This window comes from Pleurodeles waltl, chromosome 8 (genome assembly GCF_031143425.1).
Source record: "Pleurodeles waltl isolate 20211129_DDA chromosome 8, aPleWal1.hap1.20221129, whole genome shotgun sequence".
NCBI lineage: Eukaryota > Metazoa > Chordata > Amphibia > Caudata > Salamandridae > Pleurodeles > Pleurodeles waltl.
The window spans coordinates 33787659-33808102 of record NC_090447.1 but is presented as its reverse complement, the minus strand read 5'-3'; positions in this window follow the sequence as shown (position 1 = coordinate 33808102).

The following is a 20444-nucleotide window of genomic DNA, read 5'->3' as shown; positions in this document are numbered from 1 at the left end:
ACCAGGTCTTTACTCCTAACAGTCATGGCTTCCTAGGGGGGCTACATGAATCCGTGCCACTGCACCCCCAAGATTTATATTTCAAATGCTAGTCAGGGGCTCTCAGACAGGGGCCCGGGCACAATGTATTGTGCTGAGGGGGGCCTGGAGATCGCCCCTCATTGCAGGGGCTGATGGGCTATTGTTACACCAGTGGCATTCTGGGTGTTGTAGTCTGGTTTGTTTCCAATAAACTCACACTAGACATTAATGACTGTTATGTTAAAAATTCGGAAATGGAAATTGTGTCTTTAGCAACATAGTCACCCTAGATTTGTTTAGTTTAATTTGTTCAACTGGACTAAACCAGGACTACAACTTCCAGAATGCACCAGATTGTTAAATCTCGTTGGCAAAGTAGTCATGTGGTAGCCGCACTGCCCTGGCCACCCCTGACCCCAGGGTCAGTAGGAGGGCAGCAGGAAGTAATCAGGGCTGTGAGGGTCCTCTTCAGTTTCCTCTCTGGCTGGTCATCTGAAGGGAAGGGTGAGTGACCTCAAGGCTGCGACCCTGGCCTTTTAGGGAGTCAACGCCAGTGAATGATTCGGGGAGATCCCCCTTGTACACTGCTGGGGGGCGAAGTGTGTCGTGCACATTGCAGAAGATTTACTGTTAAAGTTATTTTGTATCTTTAATGGATACCTTTGCAGGGCTACCCTGGATAACGTTTCAAATTAATTTAATTCTCATTTAAGATACCCCGAGAGCTCGCACCCGGGGTGACGCCCAGGCTTGCAGAGCCTGGCCTGGTTCTCCCGTTGCACCCCGTCCCTAGAGATGTGGGTCACCTGCGCGCGCTGCCTTTCAATACTTAATGGGGTGTCGGTGAGGTAAGCGCGCGCGCCCTCCTGCAAGCGCCACGAGATGCTTTCCAGGGGCTCCTTGCGTCATGCAGTGTCCGCTCCCTGACCACTCCTTGAGATGCTGCCGTCAATAATTCATCCAGCGCACAGAACCTGACCTCGCGGCGCTGGCACACGAGGCGCTTGAGCGCCGGATCACCTGAGAGGACGGGGCGGGTGCCAAAATAGCCAAATATAGGCTAAGTCTACTGTTACTCCACGGGTGGCGAGTAACTGGGGGGATGTGGCAAGGGAGGGCGAGCGCTTCACTGAGGGGTGCAGGTGTGGCGAGAGATCCCACGTGGGCAGGTGCCCGTCACTGCCCTGCACCCCTCATCCAGCTAGTAGGGTGTGTTCTGAGGGCAGAGGTTGCATGGGGGACGCGCGGAAGGCACATACATACGAGAGAGGCGCGCTGGCGACCTGCAGTTAAGGTTGGACCCCCTTCAAAGGGGAATCTGATGTTTAAACCCTTAATAATTTAGCCTCACCTGGTCAATCTAAGTCAACAAAGGAGAACATGGATAGGAAGATATTTAAGAGCGTGACAAATTTAGACCCGATTCTTCAAATAGTTCAAAACTTATAAGGGTAAAGGGATTCCAAACCCATTCACTTGATTTTAAAATGGTTTTTTTTTCCATAGAAGACTCTTTTCAGTATGGTATCTCCAAATCCGCTAAAGGGATGCTCGCCACATTTTTATTGTTCGTAGCTTTTTGGGTGACTCGGTGCCTTTTTTGGTTTGGTGAAAGTCCGTTCAGCTCTTTTGGAAATAAGACATTGTGAGAGCCCAGAGCACAAGTCGAACTGTGGGTGCAGCTCTAAAACCTCTCAACGCCCAAATGGGCATAAGAAAGAAGAAAAACCACGGCACATCGCAGATTTGTAGAAGTGTAAGGAAATGCCTCCTTGGCATGGTTGCCCCCTGACTTTTTGCCTTTGCTGATGCTATGTTTACAATTGAAAGTGTGCTGAGGCCTGCTAACCAGGCCCCAGCACCAGTGTTCTTTCCCTAACCTGTACTTTTGTATCCACAATTGGCAGACCCTGGCATCCAGATAAGTCCCTTGTAACTGGTACTTCTAGTACCAAGGGCCCTGATGCCAAGGAAGGTCTCTAAGGGCTGCAGCATGTCTTATGCCATCCTGGAGACCTCTCACTCAGCACAGACACACTGCTTGCCAGCTTGTGTGTGCTAGTGAGGACAAAACGAGTAAGTCGACATGGCACTCCCCTCAGGGTGCCATGCCAGCCCCTCACTGCCTATGCAGTATAGGTAAGACACCCCTCTAGCAGGCCTTACAGCCCTAAGGCAGGGTGCACTATACCATAGGTGAGGGTACCAGTGCATGAGCATGGTACCCCTACAGTGTCTAAACAAAACCTTAGACATTGTAAGTGCAGGGTAGCCATAAGAGTATATGGTCTGGGATTCTGTCAAACACGAACTCCACAGCACCATAATGGCTACACTGAAAACTGGGAAGTTTGGTATCAAACTTCTCAGCACAATAAATGCACACTGATGCCAGTGTACATTTTATTGCAAGATACACCCCAGAGGGCACCTTAGAGGTGCCCCCTGAAACTTAACCGACTGTCTGTGTAGGCTGACTAGTTCCAGCAGCCTGCCACACTAGAGACATGTTGCTGGCCCCATGGGGAGAGTGCCTTTGTCACTCTGAGGCCAGTAACAAAGCCTGCACTGGGTAGAGATGCTAACACCTCCCCCAGGCAGGAGCTGTGACACCTGGCGGTGAGCCTCAAAGGCTCACCCCTTTGTCACAGCCCAGCAGGGCACTCCAGCTTAGTGGAGTTGCCCGCCCCCTCCGGCCACGGCCCCCACTTTTGGCGGCAAGGCTGGAGGGAACAAAGAAAGCAACAAGGAGGAGTCACTGGCCAGTCAGGACAGCCCCTAAGGTGTCCTGAGCTGAGGTGACTCTAACTTTTAGAAATCCTCCATCTTGCAGATGGAGGATTCCCCCAATAGGGTTAGGATTGTGACCCCCTCCCCTTGGGAGGAAGCACAAAGAGGGTGTACCCACCCTCAGGGCTAGTAGCCATTGGCTACTAACCCCCCAGACCTAAACACGCCCTTAAATTTAGTATTTAAGGGCTACCCTGAACCCTAGAAAATTAGATTCCTGCGACAACAAGAAGAAGGACTGCCCAGCTGAAAACCCCTGCAGAGGAAGACCAGAAGACAACAACTGCCTTGGCTCCAGAAACTCACCGGCCTGTCTCCTGCCTTCCAAAGAACTCTGCTCCAGCGACGCCTTCCAAAGGGACCAGCGACCTCTGAATCCTCTGAGGACTGCCCTGCTTCGACAACGACCAGAAACTCCCGAGGACAGCGGACCTGCTCCAAAAAGACTGCAACTTTGTTTCAAGGAGCAGCTTTAAAGACCCCTGCAACTCCCCGCAAGAAGCGTGAGACTTGCAACACTGCACCCGGCGACCCCGACTCGGCTGGTGGAGAACCAACACCTCAGGGAGGACCCCCGGACTACTCTCCGACTGTGAGTACCAAAACCTGTCCCCCCTGACCCCCACAGCGCCGCCTGCAGAGGGAATCCCAAGGCTTCCCCTGACCGCGACTCTCTGAAACCTAAGTCCCGACGCCTGGAAAAGACCCTGCACCCGCAGCCCCCAGGACCTGAAGGACCGGACTTTCACTGGAGAAGTGACCCCCAGGAGTCCCTCTCCCTTGCCCAAGTGGAGGTTTCCCCGAGGAAGCCCCCCCTTGCCTGCCTGCAGCGCTGAAGAGATCCGTTGATCTCTCCTAGACTAACATTGCAAACCCGACGCTTGTTTCTACACTGCACCCGGCCGCCCCTGCGCTGCTGAGGGTGAAATTTCTGTGTGGGCTTGTGTCCCCCCCGGTGCCCTACAAAACCCCCCTGGTCTGCCCTCCGAAGACGCGGGTACTTACCTGCAAGCAGACCGGAACCGGGGCACCCCCTTCTCTCCATTCTAGCCTATGCGTTTTGGGCACCACTTTGAACTCTGCACCTGACCGGCCCTGAGCTGCTGGTGTGGTGACTTTGGGGTTGCTCTGAACCCCCAACGGTGGGCTACCTTGGACCAAGAACTGAACCCTGTAAGTGTCTTACTTACCTGGTAAAACTAACAAAAACTTACCTCCCCCAGGAACTGTGAAAATTGCACTGTGTCCACTTTTGAAATAGCTATTTGTCAATAACTTGAAAAGTATACATGCAATTGAAATGATTCAAACTTCCTAATGTACTTACCTGCAATACCTTTCAAACAAGATATTACATGTTAAATTTGAACCTGTGGTTCTTAAAATAAACTAAGAAAATATATTTTTCTATAACAAAACCTATTGGCTGGATTTGTCTCTGAGTGTGTGTACCTCATTTATTGTCTATGTGTATGTACAACAAATGCTTAACACTACTCCTTGGATAAGCCTACTGCTCGACCACACTACCACAAAATAGAGCATTAGTATTATCTCTTTTTACCACTATTTTACCTCTAAGGGGAACCCTTGGACTCTGTGCATGCTATTCCTTACTTTGAAATAGCACATACAGAGCCAACTTCCTACATTGGTGGATCAGCGGTGGGGTACAAGACTTTGCATTTGCTGGACTACTCAGCCAATACCTGATCACACGACAAATTCCAAAATTGTCATTAGAAATTGATTTTTGCAATTTGAAAAGTTTTCTAAATTCTTAAAAGACCTGCTAGGGCCTTGTGTTAGATCCTGTTTAGCATTTCTTTTAGAGTTTAAAAGTTTGTAAAAGTTTGAATTAGATTCTAGAACCAGTTGTAGATTCTTAAAAAGTATTCCAACTTTTAGAAGCAAAATGTCTATCACAGATGTGACTGTGGTGGAACTCGACACAACACCTTACCTCCATCTTAAGATGAGGGAGCTAAGGTCACTCTGTAAAATAAAGAAAATAACAATGGGCCCCAAACCTACCAAAATACAGCTCCAGGAGCTTTTGGCAGAGTTTGAAAAGGCCAACCCCTCTGAGGGTGGCAACTCAGAGGAAGAGGATAGTGACTTGGAGGAAAATTCCCCCCTACCAGTCCTATCTAGGGAGAACAGGGTCTCTCAAACCCTGACTCCAAAAATAATAGTCAGAGATGCTGGTTCCCTCACAGGAGAGACCAACACCTCTGAAATCACTGAGGATAACTCCAGTGAAGAGGACATCCAGTTAGCCAGGATGGCCAAAAGATTGGCTTTGGAAAGACAGATCCTAGCCATAGAGAGGGAAAGACAAGAGATGGGCCTAGGACCCATCAATGGTGGCAGCAACATAAATAGGGTCAGAGATTCTCCTGACATGTTGAAAATCCCTAAAGGGATTGTAACTAAATTTGAAGATGGTGATGACATCACCAAATGGTTCACAGCTTTTGAGAGGGCTTGTGTAACCAGAAAAGGGAACAGATCTCACTGGGGTGCTCTCCTTTGGGAAATGTTCACAGGAAAGTGTAGGGATAGACTCCTCACACTCTCTGGACAAGATGCAGAATCTTATGACCTCATGAAGGGTACCCTGATTGAGGGCTTTGGATTCTCCACTGAGGAGTATAGGATTAGATTCAGGGGGGCTCAAAAATCCTCGAGCCAGACCTGGGTTGACTTTGTAGACTACTCAGTAAAAACACTAGATGGTTGGATTCAAGGCAGTGGTGTAAGTAATTATGATGGGCTGTACAATTTATTTGTGAAAGAACACCTGTTAAGTAATTGTTTCAATGATAAACTGCATCAGCATCTGGTAGACCTAGGACCAATTTCTCCCCAAGAATTGGGAAAGAAGGCGGACCATTGGGTCAAGACTAGGGTGTCCAAAACTTCCACAGGGGGTGACCAAAAGAAAGGGGTCACAAAACCTCCCCAGGGGAAAGGTGGTGAGACAGCCAAAAATAAAAATAGTCAAGAGTCTTCTAAAGGCCCCCAAAAACCTGCACAGGAGGGTGGGCCCAGAGCCTCTTCACAAAACAATCCTGGGTACAAGGGTAAAAACTTTGATCCCAAAAAGGCCTGGTGTCGAAACTGTAGTCAGTCTGGACACCAAACTGGAGACAAGGCCTGTCCCAAGAAAAGTTCCACTCCAAACTCCAATCCAGGTAACACTGGAATGGCTAGTCTCCAAGTGGGATCAACAGTGTGCCCAGAGCAAATCAGGGTCCACACTGAAGCTACTCTAGTCTCTGAGGGTGGGGTGGATTTAGCCACACTAGCTGCCTGGCCTCCTAACATGCAAAAATACAGGCAGCAGCTCTTTATTAATGGGACAAGTGTAGAGGGCCTGAGGGATACAGGTGCCAGTGTCACCATGGTGACAGAGAAACTGGTTTCCCCTGGCCAATACCTGACTGGAAAAACTTATACAGTCACCAATGCTGACAATAAAACTAAAGCACATCCCATGGCAATGGTAACTTTAGAATGGGGAGGGGTCAATGGCCTGAAACAGGTGGTGGTCTCCTCAAACATCCCAGTAGACTGTCTGCTTGGAAATGACCTGGAGTCCTCAGCATGGGCTGAGGTAGAACTAAAAACCCATGCAGCCATGCTGGGTATCCCTGAACTGGTGTGTGTAAAAACAAGAGCACAATGCAAGGCGCAGGGTGAAAAAGTAGAGCTGGAGTCTGGAAAAATGGCCCAGCCTACCAAGAGAAAAGGAAAGTCAGTTGGGAAACCAACTGCAACACAGTCAGAAAAAGAGAACCTCTCTTCTCAGGAAGAAGTTCTGCCCTCTGAGGGAACTGAGCCTTTGGAGCTTGAACCTTATCAGGTTGAGCTCTTAGGCCCAGGGGGACCCTCAAGGGAGGAGCTGTGTAAGGGACAAGAAACCTGTCCCTCTCTTGAAGGCCTTAGGCAGCAAGCTGCTGAAGAGTCCAAGGGCAAGAAAAATGGAACACATAGGGTCCATTGGGAAGATGGACTCCTGTACACTGAGGCCAGAGACCCCAAACCTGGTGCCACTAGGAGAGTGGTAGTGCCTCAGTCGTTCAGAGAGTTTATTCTGACCTTGGCCCATGATATTCCCCTTGCTGGGCATTTGGGACAAACCAAGACGTGGGAGAGGTTAGTCAACCACTTCTACTGGCCCAATATGTCCCAGAAGGTTAAGGAGTTTTGCCTCTCCTGCCCCACCTGTCAATCCAGTGGTAAGACAGGTGGGCACCCAAAGGCCCCCCTCATTCCACTTCCAGTGGTGGGGGTCCCCTTTGAAAGAGTGGGTGTGGACATAGTTGGTCCACTGGAACCTCCCACAGCCTCAGGAAATATGTACATCCTAGTAGTAGTGGATCATGCTACTAGGTATCCTGAAGCTATTCCCCTTAGGTCGACTACTGCCCCTGCAGTAGCCAAGGCCCTCATTGGTATCTTTACCAGAGTGGGTTTCCCTAAGGAGGTGGTGTCTGACAGAGGTACCAACTTCATGTCAGCATACCTAAAACACATGTGGAATGAGTGTGGAGTGACTTACAAATTCACTACACCATACCATCCACAAACTAATGGCTTAGTTGAGAGATTCAACAAGACATTAAAAGGCATGATCATGGGGCTCCCAGAAAAACTCAAAAGGAGATGGGATGTCCTCTTGCCATGTCTGCTTTTTGCTTACAGAGAGGTGCCACAGAAGGGAGTAGGATTCTCACCCTTTGAACTTCTGTTTGGCCACCCTGTAAGGGGACCACTTGCTCTTGTTAAAGAAGGCTGGGAGAGACCTCTTCATGAGCCTAAACAAGACATAGTGGACTATGTACTTGGCCTTCGCTCTAGAATGGCAGAGTACATGGAAAAGGCAACCAAAAACCTTGAGGCCAGCCAACAGCTCCAGAAGTTTTGGTATGACCAAAAGGCTGCACTGGTTGAGTTCCAACCAGGGCAGAAAGTCTGGGTTCTGGAGCCTGTGGCTCCCAGGGCACTCCAGGACAAATGGAGTGGCCCTTACCCAGTGCTAGAAAGGAAGAGTTAGGTCACCTACCTGGTGGACCTGGGCACAAGCAGGAGCCCCAAGAGGGTGATCCATGTGAACCGCCTTAAGCTCTTCCATGACAGGGCTGATGTAAATCTGTTGATGGTAACAGATGAGGATCAGGAGGCAGAGAGTGAACCTCTCCCTGATCTTCTGTCATCAGACCCAAAAGATGGCTCAGTAGATGGAGTGATCTACTCAGACACCCTCTCTGGCCAACAGCAAGCTGATTGTAGGAGAGTCCTACAACAGTTTCCTGAACTCTTCTCCTTAACCCCTGGTCAGACACACCTGTGTACCCATGATGTGGACACAGGAGACAGCATGCCTGTCAAGAACAAAATCTTTAGACAGTCTGACCATGTTAAGGAAAGCATCAAGGTGGAAGTCCACAAGATGCTGGAATTGGGAGTAATTGAGCGCTCTGACAGCCCCTGGGCTAGCCCAGTGGTCCTAGTCCCCAAACCTCACACCAAAGATGGAAAGAAAGAGATGAGGTTTTGTGTGGACTACAGAGGGCTCAATTCTGTCACCAAGACAGATGCTCATCCAATTCCTAGAGCTGATGAGCTCATAGATAAATTAGGTGCTGCCAAATTCCTAAGTACCTTTGACTTGACAGCAGGGTACTGGCAAATAAAAATGGCACCTGGAGCAAAAGAGAAAACAGCATTCTCCACACCTGATGGGCATTATCAGTTTACTGTTATGCCCTTTGGTTTAAAGAATGCCCCTGCCACCTTCCAAAGGTTGGTGAATCAAGTCCTTGCTGGCTTGGAGTCCTTCAGCACAGCTTATCTTGATGATATTGCTGTCTTTAGCTCCACCTGGCAGGATCACCTGGTCCACCTGAAGAAGGTTTTGAAGGCTCTGCAATCTGCAGGCCTCTCTATCAAGGCATCCAAATGCCAGATAGGGCAGGGAACTGTGGTTTACTTGGGACACCTTGTAGGTGGAGGCCAAGTTCAGCCACTCCAACCCAAGATCCAGACTATTCTGGACTGGGTAGCTCCAAAAACCCAGACTCAAGTCAGGGCATTCCTTGGCTTGACTGGGTATTACAGGAGGTTTGTGAAGGGATATGGATCCATTGTGACAGCCCTCACTGAACTCACCTCCAAGAAAATGCCCAAGAAAGTGAACTGGACTGTGGAATGCCAACAGGCCTTTGACACCCTGAAACAAGCAATGTGCTCAGCACCAGTTCTAAAAGCTCCAGATTATTCTAAGCAGTTCATTGTGGAGACAGATGCCTCTGAACATGGGATAGGGGCAGTTTTGTCCCAAACAAATGATGATGGCCTTGACCAGCCTGTTGCTTTCATTAGCAGGAGGTTACTCCCCAGGGAGCAGCGTTGGAGTGCCATTGAGAGGGAGGCCTTTGCTGTGGTTTGGTCCCTGAAGAAGCTGAGACCATACCTCTTTGGGACTCACTTCCTAGTTCAAACTGACCACAGACCTCTCAAATGGCTGATGCAAATGAAAGGTGAAAATCCTAAACTGTTGAGGTGGTCCATCTCCCTACAGGGAATGGACTTTATAGTGGAACACAGACCTGGGACTGCCCATGCCAATGCAGATGGCCTTTCCAGGTTCTTCCACTTAGAAAATGAAGACTCTCTTGGGAAAGGTTAGTCTCATCCTCTTTCGTTTGGGGGGGGGGTTGTGTAAGGAAATGCCTCCTTGGCATGGTTGCCCCCTGACTTTTTGCCTTTGCTGATGCTATGTTTACAATTGAAAGTGTGCTGAGGCCTGCTAACCAGGCCCCAGCACCAGTGTTCTTTCCCTAACCTGAACTTTTGTATCCACAATTGGCAGACCCTGGCATCCAGATAAGTCCCTTGTAACTGGTACTTCTAGTACCAAGGGCCATGATGCCAAGGAAGGTCTCTAAGGGCTGCAGCATGTCTTATGCCACCCTGGAGACCTCTCACTCAGCACAGACACACTGCTTGCCAGCTTGTGTGTGCTAGTGAGGACAAAACGAGTAAGTCGACATGGCACTCCCCTCAGGGTGCCATGCCAGCCCCTCACTGCCTATGCAGTATAGGTAAGACACCCCTCTAGCAGGCCTTACAGCCCTAAGGCAGGGTGCACTATACCATAGGTGAGGGTACCAGTGCATGAGCATGGTACCCCTACAGTGTCTAAACAAAACCTTAGACATTGTAAGTGCAGGGTAGCCATAAGAGTATATGGTCTGGGAGTCTGTCAAACACGAACTCCACAGCACCATAATGGCTACACTGAAAACTGGGAAGTTTGGTATCAAACTTCTCAGCACAATAAATGCACACTGATGCCAGTGTACATTTTATTGCAAGATACACCCCAGAGGGCACCTTAGAGGTGCCCCCTGAAACTTAACCGACTGTCTGTGTAGGCTGACTAGTTCCAGCAGCCTGCCACACTAGAGACATGTTGCTGGCCCCATGGGGAGAGTGCCTTTGTCACTCTGAGGCCAGTAACAAAGCCTGCACTGGGTGGAGATGCTAACACCTCCCCCAGGCAGGAGCTGTGACACCTGGCGGTGAGCCTCAAAGGCTCACCCCTTTGTCACAGCCCAGCAGGGCACTCCAGCTTAGTGGAGTTGCCCGCCCCCTCCGGCCACGGCCCCCACTTTTGGCGGCAAGGCTGGAGGGAACAAAGAAAGCAACAAGGAGGAGTCACTGGCCAGTCAGGACAGCCCCTAAGGTGTCCTGAGCTGACTCTAACTTTGAGAAATCCTCCATCTTGCAGATGGAGGATTCCCCCCAATAGGGTTAGGATTGTGACCCCCTCCCCTTGGGAGGAAGCACAAAGAGGGTGTACCCACCCTCAGGGCTAGTAGCCATTGGCTACTAACCCCCCAGACCTAAACACGCCCTTAAATTTAGTATTTAAGGGCTACCCTGAACCCTAGAAAATTAGATTCCTGCGACAACAAGAAGAAGGACTGCCCAGCTGAAAACCCCTGCAGAGGAAGACCAGAAGACAACAACTGCCTTGGCTCCAGAAACTCACCGGCCTGTCTCCTGCCTTCCAAAGAACTCTGCTCCAGCGACGCCTTCCAAAGGGACCAGCGACCTCTGAATCCTCTGAGGACTGCCCTGCTTCGACGACGACCAGAAACTCCCGAGGACAGCGGACCTGCTCCAAAAAGACTGCAACTTTGTTTCAAGGAGCAGCTTTAAAGACCCCTGCAACTCCCCGCAAGAAGCGTGAGACTTGCAACACTGCACCCGGCGACCCCGACTCGGCTGGTGGAGAACCAACACCTCAGGGAGGACCCCCGGACTACTCTCCGACTGTGAGTACCAAAACCTGTCCCCCCTGACCCCCACAGCGCCGCCTGCAGAGGGAATCCCGAGGCTTCCCCTGACCGCGACTCTCTGAAACCTAAGTCCCGACGCCTGGAAAAGACCCTGCACCCGCAGCCCCCAGGACCTGAAGGACCGGACTTTCACTGGAGAAGTGACCCCCAGGAGTCCCTCTCCCTTGCCCAAGTGGAGGTTTCCCCGAGGAAGCCCCCCCTTGCCTGCCTGCAGCGCTGAAGAGATCCGTTGATCTCTCCTAGACTAACATTGCAAACCCGACGCTTGTTTCTACACTGCACCCGGCCGCCCCTGTGCTGCTGAGGGTGAAATTTCTGTGTGGGCTTGTGTCCCCCCCGGTGCCCTACAAAACCCCCCTGGTCTGCCCTCCGAAGACGCGGGTACTTACCTGCAAGCAGACCGGAACCGGGGCACCCCCTTCTCTCCATTCTAGCCTATGCGTTTTGGGCACCACTTTGAACTCTGCACCTGACCGGCCCTGAGCTGCTGGTGTGGTGACTTTGGGGTTGCTCTGAACCCCCAACGGTGGGCTACCTTGGACCAAGAACTGAACCCTGTAAGTGTCTTACTTACCTGGTAAAACTAACAAAAACTTACCTCCCCCAGGAACTGTGAAAATTGCACTGTGTCCACTTTTGAAATAGCTATTTGTCAATAACTTGAAAAGTATACATGCAATTGAAATGATTCAAACTTCCTAATGTACTTACCTGCAATACCTTTCAAACAAGATATTACATGTTAAATTTGAACCTGTGGTTCTTAAAATAAACTAAGAAAAGATATTTTTCTATAACAAAACCTATTGGCTGGATTTGTCTCTGAGTGTGTGTACCTCATTTATTGTCTATGTGTATGTACAACAAATGCTTAACACTACTCCTTGGATAAGCCTACTGCTCGACCACACTACCACAAAATAGAGCATTAGTATTATCTCTTTTTACCACTATTTTACCTCTAAGGGGAACCCTTGGACTCTGTGCATGCTATTCCTTACTTTGAAATAGCACATACAGAGCCAACTTCCTACAAAAAGTATCTATTTATTCTTCCGTGTGAAGTCTGAAAGATGTACACCCTTAAATGAACCCAGCACAATCGCTGAGAGAGGTGTCATCAGGCCAATACAGTTCTTGTATTCATGTACATCAGCAGCCGACACGTGTTTCGTCAAGAATGACTTTATCAAGGCTCCAATGTGTTCTACAAATTGACTTATAACTTAAAGTAAAGCAGGTGAAAGATTGTATCGTTGGCTTAAAAATCTGAACTGTAGAGCTCCAACACGCTCTAACGATATAGTATAGAGTTAATTGAGGAAACGTCCAAAGACCATGATAAATCCCCGGATGTTCTGGTAATCCTTCGTACCGGTACTAACGGCGCTGCACGGAGTATCGCAGAATATGGGCATGTGTGGACAACAGCAGCCCAGTGGACATACAAACTGGACACACAAGTGCCTCCCTCTCAATGTTCACAAACACTGGGGGGGGGGGAACAATACAGAAGAGAAGAAAAAAGAAGGAAATCAACAGGAGCCCGGAGGCCCAATGCTGCATTATTCATAATTGATGGTGTGTTTTTCTACTGATGACTCTCTCTTGCGGATGGGGCGGTTCCTCCACAATGTGCTAAGAGACAGCAGATTAAAGATAAAATGAAAGTTTACTATTGTTTTATTTTTCATCTGCTGACTCAGCCAGAAGTGCAGGGAGGGGCGGGCTGGGCCATGGGAGGGGGTTGCGGGGATGGGGAGTGAAGTTCTCTAAGTGCGCATGCCTCCTTGACCGTTTGTCTCATGCCGGCCAAACATGTAACACACGTACACTTAGGTTTCTCCAACACAGCTGTGTTGAACAGCCGGGCTGGAGAAACTGCACAGACCCCAGGGCAGTGTCTGAGCGGCAGCCCAAGCCACTCAGACCAATCCTGACGCTGCTTTCATGCTAGGTATAGCATGAGAGCAGCGCCAGGATTGCTGGGGGGCCTGTCCTGGTGTCCCAGTGAATGGAACACCATCAGGAGCAGAGCAGCAAGGCGGCAATGGCAGGAACAACAGAACAGTGTGTTTTTAGGGTCGAGCCTGCGTCGCATGTGCTCGCACATGCGTATCGCTAGCAAGATGCTTTAGGTATTAGAAAAGGGCTCGGAGCCCCGTCGACGTCACGTCAGTGTCTTTCATTGGCAAGTTGGCTTGCCTGTTAGAATCTGCTTCTTTTGATTAGTGGAAGGCATGCATACGTCATGCCTTTTCCAGTGATTAGCCCTCCTCGAGCGCAGCGACCAAGTACAGAAAACTTGCGAGGCTCCCTGGGTTTGTGGACTACTTTTTCTCTATTTTCACAGCGCAATCTCTCTGGTCAGAAGTCGAGCGCTTCGCATACCATCAACCTTGTTACACAGTTAATTGCACTTTTGCTGTTTTTTTCTTTTAATGCAAGAAAAATCTGGTTGGGAGTTTAGAACTGTGAACAGCTGTAACTCCGACAAATGCGAGACCCTCGTGCATTGCAAATGGTTGTTTTAATTATTATTTGTTTCCCCTGACCCACCACTCCTCTCCCCCCTTGACATTTGCAGCAGCAGCCACCACTGGGAGAGCTAGAGTCTTACACTAGTGTCAAATGCTGATGAGACCCAGATTGTTGTCGTCTTGTCACCTCAAGAGGCCCGAAGAGCCAACGCTCTGAATACCTGCCTTATGGAAGTGTCAGCACGGATGAACTCTAACTCCCACAAAATGAACAGGGATAAGACTGAGATTCTGTTGGTGGGCCACCATCCTCACTTTTGGGGACCCCATCTGTGGCCTGAGGATCATGGTGAGGGTGACTAGATTTCAGACGCCAAAAACCGGGACATTTCACAAAAGAAAAAGGAGGAGGATTGATTCAACATGGCACAGGAGGTCAGAATGACAGTGCTCATCAGCATAGAAACACAGACCAGGCTCTGGGGGAACAAATAAAGAGTCAGTTTTAATACCCAGCAGCATACCTGTTATTTAAATAACTCTCTGCTAGCACCTACTAGCTAGTACTGCTTTCTAAAACATAAAAATGTGCCTTCACTGTTGGAAGTCGACCCTCACTGAAAACCGGGACCTGTCCCAAAATTACAGAAACCTACCAGGCCAGCTGGTGAAAATCCGGGATTATCCAGGCAAATCCAACACGCCAGGTCACCCTAATTCTGGTGCATCTCCAACTCCGGTACCCGTTATCAAGAATCTCTGTTTTTGGCTTGACCGCAATCTCTCAATAAACTATTGAATCACCAAGGTTGCATCCTCCTCTTTCTTGAAGTTTAAGATGGTTAAGGAAAATCCTTGGATGCCTTCCTGTCCCAGCTCAAACAACATTGATTCGGGCCTTGATTGTTTCCAGGCAAGGCTATGGTGGCAATATCCTTTATCTTGGTGTCCCTTGCTCAAGCGGCTTCAGATAGTGCCTGTTAGAAATGGGGTTTTTGGTTGGCAGTCAGATTGCCCTCTGTCCAAGCAAGAACCCTCACTCTAGTCAGGGTAAGTCACACACAATCCAAAATCAGCCCGTGCTCACCCTCCTGTAGCTTGGCACGAGCAGTCAGGCTTAACTTAGAAGGCAATGTGTAAAGCATTTGTGCAATAAATCATACAACACCATAGTATAACACCACAAAAATACACCACACATTGTTTAGAAAAATATAGAATATTTATCTGGGTAATTGCAGGTCAAAACGATCAAAGTTGCAATAAGAATTTGTAAAGATATCACTGAAAAGTGATATTAAGTGTCTTAAGTCTTTAAAAAGCAATAAAGTGTCTTTCAAGCACAAAGTACCTGGTTTCTGGTTGGAAATCTCCTCAGAGGGCCACAGGAGAAGAGATGCGTGGAAAAAGGGTGTGTGCGTCGATTTCTCCTCAGCACACACAGACTTGCGTCGTTCTTTTCCACGCGGGGAAGTCTGGCGTCGTTTTCCGGCGCGCAGACAGTCTCTTTTTGTGGATCGTGGGGATTACCAGATATCCCGGGTCTGTGCGTGGATTCTCCTGCTTGTTTTCCGGCTGCGCGTTGTTCTGCGGGACTGCGCGTCGAAGTTTCGATCTCACGGTAGGCGTCGCGTCGATTTCTCCTTGGAAGTCGGGCGGCGTTGTCCTTGCGAGGCCGTGCGTCGAAATTTTGGTCTCACGGCAGGCGTCGCGTCGATTTCTCCTTGAAAGTCGGGCGGCGTTGTCCTTGCGAGGCCGTGCGTCAAAGTTTCACGCTCACGGTAGGCGTCGCGTCGATTTCTCCTGGAAAGTCGGGCGGCGTCCTTGCGAGGTTGTGCGTCAAAGTTTCGATCGTCCCGAGGGCGTCGCGTCGATCAGCGCACGGAGCGTCCAAGTGAAAGGAAGAAGTCTTTTTGGTCCTGAGACTTCAAGGAACAGGAGGCAAGCTCTATCCAAGCCCTTGGAGAGCACTTTCACAGCCAGACAAGAGTTCAGCAAGGCAGCAGGGCAACAGCAAGGCAGCAGTCCTTTGTAGAAAGCAGACCGGTGAGTCCTTTGAGCAGCCAGGCAGTTCTTGGCAGGATGTAGTTTCTGGTTCAGGTTTCTTCTCCAGCAAGTGTCTGATGAGGTAGGGCAGAGGCCCTGTTTTATACTAAGTTGTGCCTTTGAAGTGGGGGTGACTTCAAAGAGTGTCTAAGAAATGCACCAAGCCCCCTTTCAGTTCAATCCTGTCTGCCAGAGTCCCAGTAGGGGGTGTGGCAGTCCTTTGTGTGAGGGCAGGCCCTCCACCCTCCCAGCCCAGGAAGACCCATTCAAAATGCAGATGTATGCAAGTGAGGCTGAGTACCCTGTGTTTGGGGTGTGTCTGAGTGAATGCACAAGGAGCTGTCAACTAAACCTAGCCAGACGTGGATTGAAGGGCACAACAAGATTTTAGTGCAAAGAAATGCTCACTTTCTAAAAGTGGCATTTCTAGAATAGTAATATTAAATCAGACTTCACCAGTCAGCAGGATTTTATATTACCATTCTGGCCATACTAAATATGACCTTCCTGCTCCTTTCAGATCAGCAGCTGCCACTTCAACAATGTATGAGGGCAGCCCCAATGTTAGCCTATGAAGGGAGCAGGCCTCACAGTAGTGTGAAAATGAATTTAGGAGTTTTACACTACCAGGACATATAACTACACAGGTACATGTCCTGCCTTTTACCTACACAGCACCCTGCTCTAGGGGTTACCTAGGGCACACATTAGGGATGACTTATATGTAGAAAAAGGGGAGTTCTAGGCTTGGCACGTACTTTTAAATGCCAAGTCGAAGTGGCAGTGAAACTGCACACACAGGCCTTGCAATGGCAGGCCTGAGACAAGGTTAAGGGGCTACTGAGGTGGGTGGCACAACCAGTGCTGCAGGCCCACTAGTAGCATTTAATCTACATGCCCTAGGCACATGTAGTGCACTCTACTAGGGACTTACAAGTAAATTAAATAGTCAATCATTGATAAACCAATCAATAGTACAATTTACACAGAGAGCATATGCACTTTAGCACTGGTTAGCAGTGGTAAAGTGCTCAGAGGTCAAAAGCCAACCACAACAGGTCAGAAAAAAATAGGAGGAAGGAGGCAAAAAGTTTGGGGATGTCCCTGTCAAAAAGCCAGGTCCAACATGACCCCCTACCAGCCTAAAGCCAGGGGAGAACAATCACTATCCTGATGTACTTCCCTGTTTGAGGCGACAGAACAAGGACCCAGGCCCACAACAGCAGGGTCATGCTCCAGTTCTTCGCCTTCCTGACTCCAATTGGATCCCTCTGTCCATACTCTCAGGGCCCACTAAGCCAACCCATGGGGAACCTTTCTCCTTACCTGCGGATCCCATCTGTGCAGCACCTAACCTTACTTTGCTCACAGATGTATCCCAGGAGCAGGATAGTACCACCATGACCAACACAGTGGTGTTGCCCACTCTACCCCCGGGGTGTGACACTTGTCCCCTCCCCAGGGATAACTCTGTCCACCCGGACAGCAAGCCACAGGGGTTACTGACAGTTGCCAGGGATGAGAGCCAGGCCCCAGGCCTCTCAAAGCTCTCCCACCACTGTGGCCGTGGAGAGTGGGGGGCGGTAGCCCCAGGTGCTGGGCACCCTTTAACCACTCTCCCTTCCACCAGGTCAGGGATGACAGCCTGAACCTGGTCCTCCCCTCTGGGGCTCTGTACCCTCCCTCCTGGAGCGGTACCCCCAGAGTCCACCATGGTCAGGGTGCTTATAGAAGTCGCCCTGTACCATTCCTCCACCAGTGCAGGGCTGTTAACCTGCAACTGGCCCTCCAACCTGGGGTCTGTACCTTCAAGTTGGATTAGGGCCCGGGGTGAGGCTTCCCTCCCCCTGCCCTCCCTTCTGGGGTCCAGCCCCCTCCAACTAGGAGTGGCCTCCTCAGAAGACAACATGGTAGGGGCACTGTTATCAGTAGCCCCTCCCTCCAGGTCCGGGGGGACACCCTGAACCTGGTCTTCCAGCCCAGGGTCTGTACCCTCAGACTGGATCACTGCCTGGCAAACCAGGACTTTCTGGGAGGCACACCTACCCCCCACCAGGTCAGAGTTTAACCTCTGCACCTGTCCATTCAACTCAGTCACCACCCTGAAGTTGAACAATTGCCTGGCATGCCAGGACTTCCTGGAGGGCACACTGACCCTCCACCAGGTCAGAGTTTAACCTCTGAACCTGGTTCTCCAACCTAGGGTCACCACCCTGATGTTGGACAACTGCCTGGTACACCAGGACTTTCTGGGGGGCACACCTACCCCCCACCAGGTCAGAGTTTAACCTCTGAACCTGGATATCCAACCCAGAGTCACCACCCTGCGATTGGGCAATTGCCTGGCACCCCAGGACTTTCTGGGGGGCACACCTACCCCCCACCAGGTCAGAGTTTAACCTCTGAACCTGGTCATCCAACCCAGAGTCAACACCCTGAGGTTGGACAACTGCCTGGCACGCCAGGACTTTCAGGGGGGCACACCTACCCCCCATCAGGTCAGAGTTTAACCTCTGAACCTGGCCATCCAACCCAGAGTCAACACCCTGAGGTTGGACAATTGCCTGGCACAGCAGGACTTTTTGGGAGGCACACCTACCTCCCACCCGGTCAGAGTTTAACCTCTGAACCGGGGTATCCAACCCAGAGTCACCACTCTGAGGTTGAACCATTGCCTGGCATACCAGGACTTCCTGGGGGGCACACCTACCCCCCACCAGGTCAGAGTTTGACCTCTTAACCTGGTTAGCCAACCCAGAGTCACCACCCTGAGGTTGAGCCATTGCCTGGCATTCCAGGACTTCCTGGGGGGCACATCTACCCCCCACCAGGTCAGAGTTTAACCTCTGAACCCGGTTATCCAACCCAGAGTCACCACCCTGAGGTTGAATCTTTGCCTGGCATGCCAGGACTTCCTGGAGGGCACTCTCACCCCCCACAAGGGACACACCATCCCCCAAGGGCCACACAAGAGTCTGGTTGGCGCAGGTCTCCCGACCTCTGCCCATCCGGCAGAGTCTGGGTTTCCCCCAAACCAGAAACGGTCTCACCTGGGTCATTCCTGGAGGCCTCTGCTCTCAGAGCTGACCCCTGACTCTCAAGATCCTCCACTGGGGTCTGCCACACCCTCTCAACCCTATGTCTGGACTTCTGCACCCCCTCACTAGGAGTGGTACTGCCAGACACCAGAACTGTTGGGATGCTGTCTACAGTCATCCCCCCAAGTTCTTCTGACACTGCGGGGCTTCCCTCAAAAGGTGGCCCTACGGTACAGGTTAGGCTCTGAGACCTACCTGGGACACTACAATCCTTTCCCACCTCACTTGGTCGGGAACCACCTAGACCACTCCCTTCAGGAGCACCCCAAATGCCTCTTCAGACTCTCTGGTACTCACCCAGAAGTCTGCCTCCATTGTAAGTTCCCTGGGGTCAGAGAACTCACACTCCACCTGGTGTTGGCGTAGCTCTGGAAAATAAGGACCAGACATATGCTCTCCAGCAATTACATCACTCTGCCCTTCACATGTATTAACCACAGTACCCTTCACCCAACCACCCAGTAACTCAGCCTTGGAAAAGCACTCTACATCACCCTCCTGAGAGTGGTGAGACAGTATCTGCCTGTCCCTGACACTCAACCCATACTCTTCTGGGATGTCTCTACACTCTATATCCAGGACGTCCACCAGGGGGGAACCCTTTTCTCTGTCACTCTCTGCTAGAGTCAGTAAAGTGTCCCTCCCCCCAGTAGGAATATGACTCCCTGTGCCAGTTCCCCAATCCTTCTCAGGGACCCTGTGCATAACGGGAACTACCTCATACTCTTGAACCACCTAGGGTGTGTCAACTCCCTTCTTCAAGTTGGGCACCACATCTCTGGGCTTGTGCCCTTCTTCAGCAGTACTGGATGCAAGATTTTTGCTGCCACCATCTGAACTGGACTCAGCCCTTTCGGCCTCCAGTTTCAGCTCTTTACAGCTCAGCTCTTGAGCTGCAATCTTTTCTTCTTCCAGGGCTAAGAGTCATTTTGCCTCAACCTCTGCAAGATACTCCTCTAATTGTTGCTCCTGTCGCCTTTGACTTCGGAGCCATTCATCTATTTCTGGGTCACTGTCCAAATCTGAGTAGTCCTCCTCCTCATGTGAGCAGTCTTCCTCCTCATGTGAGTAGTCCTCCTCCTCATCTGAGGGGTACTTAGTCATTTGGCTCCTTGCTGCCTCTCTCTCTGCCCATCTTTCCTCCCCCCAGACTATGTAGTGATGTAGCATCTCCGCCTTCGTAGATCTCCTTGCTACAGGAAGGCCCCATTTTCTGCAAAGCTTCCTTAGGTCAGCCTTAGTGAGGTGGTCAGTACGAACAAAGAATGAGTAGGTACACAATCCCATTCTGATAAGATTTTACCAGCAAGAACCAAAATCCAAAGTCCAAAATATCAATAGTATATTCAGGAGGACATCAGAGAACCAAAAGCCAAAAAAGATGAAAAATCAAGTTGACCTTCAACTGTGGGTAGGTAGTGAAATACTTAGCTACTGTATGTCACTGCACAAACACAAGTCCTATCCTCACCGCAGATCACCAATGTTAGAAATGGGGTTTTTGGTTGGCAGTCAGATTGCCCTCTGTCCAAGCAAGAACCCTCACTCTAGTCAGGGTAAGTCACACACAATCCAAAATCAGCCCGTGCTCACCCTCCGGTAGCTTGGCACGAGCAGTCAGGCTTAACTTAGAA